Genomic DNA, 12,624 nt, shown 5'->3' with positions numbered 1-12,624 from the left:
TACCAAACCATCTTTGTAAACACAACCAGTGATTTTTGTTTATTTTAGCCTGAGGAAATCTATGTTTGACTTGCAGTTGTTGGGAGAAGGTTCACTGCAAAGATAGTACAGGGGGTCTGGGGTGCACACCTGACTCATTGTGAAGGGACTGGAAGAATTTAGATGGGAATGACTACATGGGAGGGGACCAGGTGGATGAAAATCATTCCTGCTATTCATCGGGCACTTACCATGTGTTAAGGGCATTCTTTTTTTTTTTTTTGAGAAAATTTTTTTATTATGTTAATCACCATACATTACATCATTAGTTTTAGATGAAGTGTTCCATGATTCATTGTTTGTGCATAACACCCAGTGCTCCATGCAGAACGTGCCCTCTTTAATACCCATCACCAGGCTAACCCATCCTCCCACCCCCCCCCCCCTCTAGAACCCTCAGTTTGTTTTTCAGAGTCCATCATCTTTCATGGTTTGTCTCCCCCTCCGATTCCCCCCTTCATTCTTCCCCTCCTGCTATCTTTTCTTTTTTTCTTAACATATGTTGTATTATTTGTTTCAGAGGTATAGATCTGTGATTCAACAGTCTTGCACAGTTCACAGCACTCACCATACCACATACCCTCCCCAGTGTCTATCACCCAGCCACCCCATCCCTCCCACCCCACCCCCACTCCAGCAACCCTCAGTTTGTTTCCTGAGATTAAGAATTCCTCATATCAGTGAGGTCATATGATACATGTCTTTCTCTGATTGACTTATTTCGCTCAGCATAACACCCTCCCGTTCCATCCACGTTGTTGCAAATGGCAAGATCCCATTCCTTTTGATGGCTGCATAATATTCCATTGTATATATATACCACATCTTCTTTATTGTTAAGGGCATTCTATACATTATCTCACTTAATTCTTACAACAATCCAGCGAGTAGATATTACTATCTTCGTTTTAGGGAAGAGGGAAGTATTAGGAGGAAACAGAAGTTCAGAGTGGTTTTATAACTTTCCAAAGCTCCCACAGGTTGTGTGAAGCCAAACTAGACATTACTTTTATCTTTTACCCATGATACTATAATGTTTCTTCTTCCTCTTTTGTCTCTGATCTGGAAAGAGGAAGAGATAGAAAAATTTTTCACTACTGGGGCATTGGGGGGTCGGGTTTGGGGGATGGAGGCCCTCTTCTAGTTTCTGGGAAAGATGCCATTCCTGTGTCTGAATTTCTCAGTTAAAATTTAGAATTCCAGGTGTTACACAGAGAAATAATTGAAAATTAGGGGTGCCTGGCTGACTCAGTTGGAAGAGCATGTGACTCTTGATCTCAGCTTGTGAGTTCGAGCCCCACGTGGGGTGTAGAGATTACTTAAATAAATAAAAAAAACTTAATTGGAAACTAGATGGCAACTTATATTATCATTCAGCTTGATAATAACAGCAATGCATTTCTAAGAGCCATTTAGACTGTATTGTCATTCATAACATGGTCTTTATGGGGGAGGGGAACATATGAAGTTACAAACAAGACATTTTTGAAATACATTTAATTTGTGAACTGGTGAATGCATGCATTTAACATATGCAAATTATGGTTCCATATCCATATCCATATCCAATTCCATATCTCTATAGCTAGAGGAAGAGAATCAGAAACTATGGAAATAAAGTAATATTATAGACTTCTACTTACAAAAGTTAGAGCAGAGGGGCGCCTGGCTGGCTCAGTTGGTAAAGTGTCTGACTCTTGATTTCAACTTAGGTTGATCTCAAGGTTGTGAGATTGAGCCCTATACCAGGCTCTGTGCTCAGCACGGAGTCTGCTTGAGATTCTCTCTCCCTCTTCCCCTCCCCCTAATCTTTCTCTCTCAAATAAATAAGATCTTAAAAAAAGACCATCTATTAAAAAAAAAAAAAAAGAGCAGCTACAAAAAAGATACAAAACTTTCCAGGAAAGATTGGTGATGAGAGTTTTAGAAAGAAATTAGCAGAGACTTGATGTTCTGAGAACCAAGAAAGAATCAGCATGTGCCTTAAAGTCATTGTAACTTTTAGCCATCTTATAGGCTAAATAAAGTTAATATCTTATAGGCTAAATAGTGTATTAACATGTTCTGTGAAGACCTTCTCCTTTGAAACTTTGCTTAAAAGAACCGAAGCAACAGGTTGATAGTCAAGATCAGAGACTAAGTACACCTTTTTGGTACTTAGACCTTTTCATTTTCTTTATGTGATGTTGTTATAGTTATGTTTGATAACTGAATCCACTAGAGATTTTTAGGTCTAATAGATATTTGTCTGTCTTGTGTAAACATTGATGAAGTATCTCTCTGGGTTTTAGCTTTCCAGGACTTCAGTTGCCGATGAAATAACTGTTTTGCTCATTACATTAGTCAGAAAGAAAGCAAGGCAAATCAGTTAATGGTTATAACTTGAGATGGGGGTGGGGGTAGGGCTCCTTTGGAGATATGTTCCCCTCAAATTAAACATGGATGATAATATTACAAAAGAAATAAAGAAGACATGAAAAAATCATATACAATTATAGAATGCTTATGTTACTTAAGTAATACAAGTTCCAAGGTTGTGGACCCACAGAAGCAAGTGCTTATGGTGCCTAGGAAGTAATATGCATCCTCAAAAACCCAGTGGCTCTGGGAACTCCTTTTATGTTGCTACTCAGAGAGATGTCCAAAGGATTTGTGATCGAGACAGTTGATGCCATGATTCTGTGCAGATGCTGCCTCTGAAAATCATTCATAATGACTTCCTGCTTGTTTTTTAGCTTTGAAAACAAAGATGTTTCCTTTAGATTTGACCCACTGAGGAGAAAGAGAGATGCTAAGCTTCCTATATAGCATCCTTCCAGGGCCCAGACATTCTGTCTTGGGGAGTGGACCATCATGGATGGCTCTTTCTGAAAGCTGTGGCTTGGAAGCCAGAGACCAAAGACCCAATATTTATGTTCTCATCGAAGTTAATATTAAAAGATTAGGTACCAATTCCTGGGCAAGCCACACTATCTTAAACATGGACTCTGGATTCTCCTGATCAGCTCAATTTTTTTCCCTATCTGTCTTGGTGTATGTGTAAGGAAAGGGACAGAAAACTAGATTTGGGGCCAACACACAGAAATGCTATGTAGATACAAATGTAGGGGCGATTAGAAGAGCCGGCTCTCATTAAATGGGATTTGCTCTCTTCCAACTGGACATGCACAGGAGTTGGTTTTTAAAAAAAGTATTAACTGATTTTTTTTTTCCTTCAAGCTTAGCCAGAGACCTCATGGAGGTCTAACTCCAAGCCAAGCTTGATCTGTTTTAATTCAACCACTGTTGATTTATGGCTTAGCAAAAAATGTCTGAGAATTTTTTTAAACTAAAAAAATTTTTTTTACCCTAACTTGACTCTCTCACATCTCAAATACAGCTGAAGGGATATTTCTCAGATTTTCAAAAGACAAAGCCATCTTTGGAATGGAAGGGAGCTCTGAAAGCTTCAAATCCCAGTGAGAAATCCTTGATAGTTTATATACAAGTAAAAACAAATATATTGGAAGGCTATGTGACACTTTAAATATGTTCATTTGATTCTCCTTGAATAGAGACTAGAGTAAAATCAACCCAAAATCAAAGGGGAGGCAGGGGGGTGGGGTGGGGGCATTCTGAGTTTGCCCCAGAAAGAGGGACGCAAAAGTCCTCTCTCTCCTTTCTTTTATTCCCCATCTCTCTCTTCTTACCAACCCCCATTCCAAAAACAAAACAAAACAAAAATACCCCCAAACAAAAAAAATCCCTCTCCTTGTCCAGTCAAAAAACAATCTGCGGTGAGTTTTCATCTCTCTCTACCTGGCTCTGGAATGTATGTTTTTATGCAATATGAGTAGGAATTGGACTAACTAGCAGTTACTAACCATGGGAAGAAAACCAGTACCAAGTCCATCATCCCTTCTAGTGCTAACATTTGATGGTTCTAACCCAATTCCCAAGGAGCAATCCTTTCTCTGCTTCCAGCAGCCCTTAGCCTGGGCTGTGTGATTTAACCATTCATTAGCGGTGTGTGCTGCTTTTGTTTCTTCCTGGGTGAGCATCCAGTAAGACTGTAAGCTCAGTGATGGCAGGGACTGATCATACATTTTTGTCTCATTTCCCACAGCTGTGACCTCCAGCCGCTTCCCAAGCTTTCACACATTAGCCCCGTGACTGTCGGAAAAAGTCCCAGGCCTCAAAAGAGTGTGCACAAGGAACAAAGGTAAAGGTGTTTCTATTCCTGACGCTGAGGAAGAAACAAGCATATAATTCCTGATAATTGTGTTGTGCTCTTCTTCCTGAGGGATCTCTGAGAAGCAGAGGGGGGCATTCTCTGCCATCATGTATTCGTGTAGTGTGCGTTTCTCTCCTAAGTGCATCTCTTCATAAGAAATTACTGCTTCTATGGCAGCTCTGCTCAAAAATATTGATACACATCCGATACTTAGACTGTCTTGGCCTAGACCTAGAATAACTGATTTTACTTCTAATGCTTTAAATTTCTTTATGGTTTTGGTTTTTCAATTTCACAACTATAATGAACTCCTCGGAGACTGAGGCCACATCCATGCTGTGCATTAGCTTTCTTGCCTTAGACGTCCTCCTGCTTGCCTATCACGTAATGGATTAATGGTCAAGAAATAGACCTGGCCCTGAAAACAAATGGAATAATGGACCAGAATTGCATTTAGCTACAAAAAACAGTTCGGCAGATACATTTTTTGCCTAAACGTGACACCAGTCTTTATAGGTGAATTTATAAGAACAAAATAGCTGACTTTTCTCAGGCCTTTACATTATTTCATGCACCGGGTTAAAGCACTTCACAGGTATGATTTCACTTAACCCCCACAACAGTTCTAGGTGTCATTACTATTTACGTTAGGTGTTATTGCTATTGAAATACCACCAATATTCCGTAGGACTCATTTAGTCCTTGCATGGGTTTATGATGTCTTTTGTGTATTTATCTTGTACTACGTGAAGATTTTCTAGCGTTTATTATCTATCTCATCTGTGTTTGTTATAGTAGTTGCTGTAAGAAAAAGGTCTGTAGGACCAGTTGCTTAAAAGAACAAAAACATTGAACTCTCTCTCATGTGAAAGTCCAGGAGGCAGGTTTCAGGTTGGCTGGTGCCTGTACACCACCCATTCAGGGACCTTGGTTCCTTCCATATTTTTCTCCACCATCTCCTAGGTATGGCCTAGTGTTAAGGCAGTTAGGCTAGAAGTGGCATATATTATTTCTACTTACTTTGGAGGAAACTTAGTTGCATGGTCACACCTAAGTTCAAAGGAGAGTAGGAAATGTATCTGCCGGCAGCCGTGTGTCTTGCTGCAGTTCCATCACTATAAAAAGAAGGGGTGAATGGAATTCAGTGAGTAGCTCACTATACCCATTAGAGTCCTCAGTAAATAGACTGTAAACAGTGGGACAGCCGGGCCTATGTCGTATTCACATTTGTCCCCATCACAGGGTTGAATACTTGCCACAGAAATAACGAACGCTTGACTCACGCACCAGCACTCTCTGCTCTGATGTTTATGGCAGACGTCACTAATCAGCCACGGCTTTCCTGCTGGACCTGAATAAGACCACAGAACCCTTTGCAACATCATGCCCCTGGAAGCTACCAAGAGTATGTGAGAATTGGCACGGGATCTGAATCCTATTCGCCTTCCCCGATTATAGGTATTCAAACACTGAATAAAGAGAAGAAGGAACTATAGTCTTTCCCCCCTTATTTCCATGGAAATATTTGGTTGTTCTGGTAATTTTAAAATATGTCTGCAAATTCTTTGATGTGCCTTTCCTCAAAAGGTAGAGTTTAATTCCCCTCCCCTTGAATGTGGGCCATTGGTAACTCACTTCTAATAGATAGAATGTGGCAGAAGTAATGCTGTGTGGTTTCTGAGACGGTCAAAAAAAGATACAGCTTCTCCCTGGTACTCTCTCACCTTTGAAATGCTCACTGGGGGAGAAAGCCTGCTTCCATGTCACAAGGACACCTCGAGCAGTGCTGTAGAGAGGCCCATGTAGAGAAGAACAAGGGTCTCTAACCAGTAACCAGCATCAAGTTGCCAATCATGTGAGCAAGCTACCTGGGAATTGGATCCTCCAGCCCCAGATGAGCCTTCAGACAGTGCAGCCCCAGCCAATATCTGACTGCAGCCTCCTGAGAGATTCCAAGCCAGAACTGCCCAACTGAGCCACTCCCAAATTTCCAACCAACATAAACCATAAGAGATGATAAGTGGCTATTGCTGTTTCAAGCCACAAACTTTGGGGGTGATTTATTATGCAACAAATAATTTAGACTAAAGATAAATGAAATAATATGTGAAAGAATAAATAAAAGAATTGCCTTTTCAGAATAGGAACTTGTGGAATTTCAGGAACGCTAAGAGCAAGAAGGATGGGGCCTGAAAATCAGATCATGACAGGGATGAAGGAAGGAGTTGGCAGAGGACCCAGTTGCTGGTGGTTGACGGAAGCCAAGGCAGGAAGATAGAGCATCACCATCTACTTCTAAGTTGGAAGGCAAGGGGAATTCGGGTCATCTGACAGGGGTAAGAGTTCATCTTCAAGGAGGCCTGGACATGGATAGGTGACCAAATAGAGCTATTTAAACAGTATCTGTAGGATCTGATGGTGCTGAAAGGGGGGGGGGCAGAAGGATAAGGTTTTTATAATTACTTTTTGGTTGTTGGTCTGTTGTTTCAGTGATGGCAGCTCCTAGCTTGGCTAGACCAGGAAGGAGCTCATCTCTATTAGGTCACACAAAGCTGACTTGATATTTGAGGAAGAATCAAAAGGTTCACAAGAAATAGAAGCTAATAGTTATTTTGTGGTTTTCCCAGCCAGCTAGATCATGGGAGCTGCAGTAGCTCAAAATTTCTCATTTTCATCCATAAGGAGACTTACAGACACCTCACAAGTCATAATCCTACCCACATTCCCACTGGGCCTTGTCACAGTCACCCTTAGATGCCCCCCCCAGGCATCTGGTCCCCCCTTGTGCTGTTTTAAGAGCTTGTCCATGCACGTAATACTGATGCAAAATGTTTCCCTCCTCTCCATTCTGCGTGGTTTTGTTTTCCAGTGTAATTGTGCCATATTCCATCTGGGTAAATGGGGGTAAATCCGGTGTAGTACCCACTCTGTGCCCTCCCTTGTACTCGTGCAGGAGTTCTGCGCATGAGACTGTGTTACATTTGATTGTGTATTCATTTGTGCTCTTTTGGAGACAAGAGAAATACACTTGAACTTTAAAAGCAAAGACAAATAATTACTGAGTTTCAAGAATATCTTACTAAATTAAAGAGCAGGAATGTACCAAGGGTCAAGGCAGGGTGGAGTTGGGAAGTGGGAAATGTGCATAAACCTAGGGAGTTCTTGCTCAGCCTTTTTCTGGGCTTCTGTGACAGTCACGCTGCACACCAGCTCTTTCTACATTTGGCCTGTAGGGCAGATGCAAAGTTACACAATGTGGCAAAGTTCATATACAACAGTTCTAGAGAGTTAGAGATTGTAGCTCTCTTTCCCTCCCAATTCCAAATTCTTAGGGTAAGGACTTTGATGGCTTCTGGGGGCCCATCCTAATGCGTAGATGGGAGGCAGTTGAAGGGATCACTTCTGTCTCTCATGCCCATAGGTTCCCTGCATACCTGCTTCACCAGTCCCAGATAGGACCACATCTGTGTAACATGGGTGGAGGACACAGGTTGGATCCTGGCTCTGGAACCTCTATTTCTGGTATATATTCATCAGGACTTGTTTGGTTGAAAGTGACTGAAATCCAACTCCAACTCACTTTGGAAAAAATGATTCCTCATTGTCTCCTGTAAGCACATCACAGAAAGTCAGGATGGAGTTAACTCTGGCACAATCAAATTTATTTAGACTGAACTCAAAATGAGAGCAATGTTTAGAGCTACCATTCTCTAGGACTTAATATGTTGCTGACTCTGTGCTAGATGCTTTATTTATACCAGTGGTTCTCAAACTTCAGTGGGCAGGAGAATCACCTGGAGGGCCTTTCAGAACACTGATTGCTGGGCTAAGCCCTGGAGTTTCTGGTTCGGTGGGCCTGTGCTAAGGTCTGAGAATTTGCATTTCTAGCAGGTTGCCAGGTGATGCTGATGCTGGTGATCTTGTGTCCCCACTTTGAAGGCCACTAACTTATATTAATTCATTTAAGACATACAGAAACCCTGTATGATACTATATTCTCAGTCGTTTAGATGGGGAAACTGATGCTCAAGAGGTCACACAGATAGTGTCAGAGCTATGATTTAAACCTAAGACTGTTCGAACCAAAGTTCTTGGAATGACCACTGAAAATACTGCTTTCTTCTGAGGTTCCCACCCAACCCCAGCTTCCTGTTTCTAGTTTACAAACAAAACTTACACATCGAAGACCAAACCGAAGCTCTCCAGAAAATCCTGAGCATGAGCAGCTTCTGCCTGTGGTGGGTCAGTGGGCGCTGAACCCAGAGCAGCATGAGAGGGGGCATGATGGACTGCAGAGCTGCCTGGCTGGAGCGGGGCTCCCAAAGGCATTGCAGCCTCATTATGACACCCCCACCCCCGCCCTGTAACTGACTTGAACTTTTCTTTCCCTTCTCCTACAGTTTATTTGGCATTCTGTGGGTCCTTAATCCACAGTCATTTGGGTGGCAAAAAAAAAAAAAAAAGGTGGAAATGAGCTTTCTGCAATGTTGATTTTTCTTTCAAATTCATGATGATGTGGTGTCCCCAGGAATGGTTATTTTCTTCCCTTTCTCCCTAGCGTGAATTCTCAAGTAAGTAGCAAATGATTTCAAATGCATGCCGACTGCAGTGGACAGCTGCCAGGAGAGAAGTGAAAATAAACTGGTGACAGGAAGTGTCACAGTTCACGGAAAGGGCAGCGAGGATATAGTGGCGCAAGCCCATGACACTTCTGGGTCCACATGCTGAAAGACTTACCCAAACGGGCTGGGCAGCCACAAATCTCCTAGTAATTCATTAAGTCAGGGGAAACGCTCCCAGAAACATTGCTCTCCTCTCCTAACACCCTTTGTCTTTTAATTTCCAAACTCTGAGTTCATTCCTATGTCAAGCAAGCCTGGGTGAGTCTCTCCAAACAACTCCTTCATTCGTGATGGAACACACTGCAGCCGACTAATGCTTTGACTCTAAGTGTTTTAACAGGCTGAGGAGGTTTCCAAGCTTTAGGATCACAAGATGGATATATGATCAGTGTGAACTACAAAACAGCATCAAAAACAGCAGGAAGGATGGTGGAAACAAAAGGGAATCGTGTGGAACTTCGCCCAGGAAAGGGATTACAAACTTAGAAGGAAAGTTTCAGGGATAAAAAATTGTATTAAAAGTTAGTCACAAGATAAAGTAAGGAGACAGAATTGAGGTCAAATATATCAGTCCTATCAATCAATGTAAATGGCTTAACTTATATAAAAGAAAGACTTTCAATTTTGCTAACAAAGCAAAATCCAACATTCTGCTGTATGCAAGAGATACACCTAAAACAAGAGGTCCCGAGGTTAAAAATAAAAGGATGGATAGAAATATTAAGTGCAAATTAAAACCTCAAAGTAGAGTTGCAGTCTCGATAGCTGACAAGATGAAATTCAAATCACAAAGCATTATGGTGACAAAGAAGGAGACTATAAGATGCTAGAGGCAACAGTTCACAAGGAAGCTCTATCAGTTGTTAATATTTATGCAACTAACAATTGGAGATGCAGGGATGCAGGGGACATAGAAACCCACTAATGGTAGGTGATTTAAATACATCTCTCTCATCCCAGAAAGATCAAGTAAACAGTAGAAATGTCAGAGCTTGAAACTCATAACCAGTAAGGTAGCTTTTATAGATCTGTGTGGAAATCTGAACCTCAGTAGTAGAGAAAACAGCCTCTTCTCAAGTGACCATACCTTGGGCCACAAAGAAAACCTCCATAAATTCCAAAGAACAGAAAGAATACTCTTTGATTAAATACAATTGAAACTAATAGTTATTAGCAAATAGAAAAACAAAAATCACTTCATCTGAAAATTTAAAAAAATCATGTTAATGAACAGCTGTTGGTCAGAGGTAGAAGGATCACATGCAATTATAGAATTTCTTGAAAATAATGATAATGAAAATACAAATAATCAGCTCTGTGGTATTCAGCTAAAGCAGTCAATAGAGGGAAAAGTTTAGCATTAAATACCTCTATCAACACAAATGAAAACGAATCAAGCACCCCACTCAAAAAGTTAGAAAAGAACAACAAAGTAAGCCAAAAAGATGTAGAAGAAAGGAATCAATAAAGATAAAAATAGAAATTAATGAGCTAGAAAATAGAAAAAGAGTAGAACTAATAAATAAGCCCACGGCTGAAGTAATCAATACAATATACAAACCACCAGTTAAACTAGTTTAAAAAATAAGTGTAGAAAGCATAGACACACTAAATTAGAAATGGTAGCAGTGGGTGGTTGGGGAAAACCATCAAAGCAGAGGAATTCTAAAATAAAAACGAGATTTTTTTTTCAATTCTATGCAAAAATATTAGAAAATCTAGGTGAAATGGATAATTTTCTAGAAAAAAATAACTTATGTAAAGTAATCCCAGTAGAGACAGAGCCTTAACAGACCAGTTACCATAGAAGAAATAGAAAAAAATAGTTAAAGAGTTTCCCTATAAAAAAAGCACCAGGCCCAAATGGTTTCACAGGGAAACTCTACCAAACCTTTAAAGATCAGGTAATATCAGTGCTACTTAAGAGCAAAGAAAAAGAAGAAAAACTTCAGATAATTTAAGCATTTGTGAGAATAATAACTGAAATGATTGAAACAATGTAAAATATGCTCATTTCCATGAGTTGATAATATAGACATCAACCGATAATGATACTAAAACAAAATCACAGCAACAAAACTTGCTTGTCACCTTTGGAGGGTATTAGAGATCTTTATTTTGAAAGCTAGCCATTACAGGGAAAGAGTCAAGCATTTATCTTTCTTTTCCTTTGTAGACTGTATATTGTGATGAAGGTAAGTTTCTTTTTGCAAAAACATTCCAGCTGAAAAATACAAAGTTCTGATGGGTTTAGAATATCACTATTTTGTAACCTCTAACAAATTTCGTGGATCTGGGCTGTGCTCATTAAAGACTGCTCACTTCTCCAAAGGTCAGATCAAGAGACATTACGTGTTTTCCAGTGGAAGTCCACTTCACCATCTGTAATACATTCTTGGCATAAAATCAAACCCGAATCTGACCAAGCCTCCAGAACTACTAATTTACAAGGAACACACGGTCCAGAGGAGCATGTGAAGTAATACCACAGGGATACAATCAGCAAAACCCAAACTATGGAGACTCTACAGGACAAATGACTCAATTTCCTAAACAAACAAATTGCAAGGGGAAGAAGAGATGGCGAGGGAATCTATAGATTAAAAGAAATTGAAGAAACATTAACCAATCCAACATGTGGATATAATTTGGATCCTGATTCCAACAAACTATGTAAAATTTATGTGACAACTGGGGGAAATTTGGCCACTGACTGGTAATATGATGATATTAAATATTTATTGTTAGTTTTTTAAGGTGTGATATTGGTATTACAACTTAAAAAAAAAAGACGAAGTTCATCTATTTCAGAGATACATTCTGAAATGTCTAAAGATGAAGTTATATCATGGGCTATTTGCTCTAAGAGATTGAAGGTGGAAGGGAGAGAATTAGATGAGGCTTTAAATAAAATAAGATTGGCCAGGAGCTGGTTTTTTTTTTTTTTTTAAAGATTTTTATTTATTTATTTGACAGAGAGAAACATAGCGAGAGAGGGAACACAAGCAGGGGGAATGGGAGAGGGAGAAGCAGGCTTCCCGCTGAGCAGGGAGCCCGATGCGGGGCTCGATCCCAGGACCATGGGATCATGACCTGAGCTGAAGGCAGATGCCTAACGACTTGAGCCACCCAGGTGCTCCCAAGAGCTGGTATTTAATAAAACTGGGTGAATGGACATGGAGGTTCACTATACTATTCTTTATACTTTTATGTATGTTTGAAATTTCCCAAAGTACAAAAGGGTTTTGTTGTTGTTTTTAATTAGTCACCATTCTGGGTGATTGTTATATTTCCCTTACACATTTTTTATTTTTCCAAAATTTTCACAATGATAGTGATTTACTTTAAATAGTGGGAAGTATGCTTTTTGGCAAGGAATAAAACCAAAAATTAAGTCACTGGTTTCTTAGTAGCTCGCTGTGCACAGTTTGATAACACCCAATGTTTGTTGAGTGTTTATTATGTGGCAGGTATAGTCCAAGTGTGTATGTGATTAATTTATTTATTCTTAAATACATTCTTTTTTCCTCTTAGAGATGAGGAAATGGGAACTCAGAGACTTTAAGTAACTTACTCAAGATAATACAGCTTGGGGGTGCCTGGCTGGCTCAGTCGGAAGATCATGTGACTCTTGATCTCTGCGTTGTGGGTTTGAGCCCCATGTTGGGTGTAGAGATTATTAAAAAAAATGAAATAAATAAACTTAAAAAAAAGATAATATAGCTGATAAGAGATAGAGCTAGGATTTCA

This window comes from Leptonychotes weddellii, chromosome 6, assembly GCF_054177405.1.
Source record: "Leptonychotes weddellii isolate Sample4059 chromosome 6, ASM5417740v2, whole genome shotgun sequence".
Taxonomy (NCBI): domain Eukaryota; kingdom Metazoa; phylum Chordata; class Mammalia; order Carnivora; family Phocidae; genus Leptonychotes; species Leptonychotes weddellii.
The sequence above is the reverse complement of the archived record's forward strand: the minus strand, read 5'-3'. Positions refer to the sequence as shown.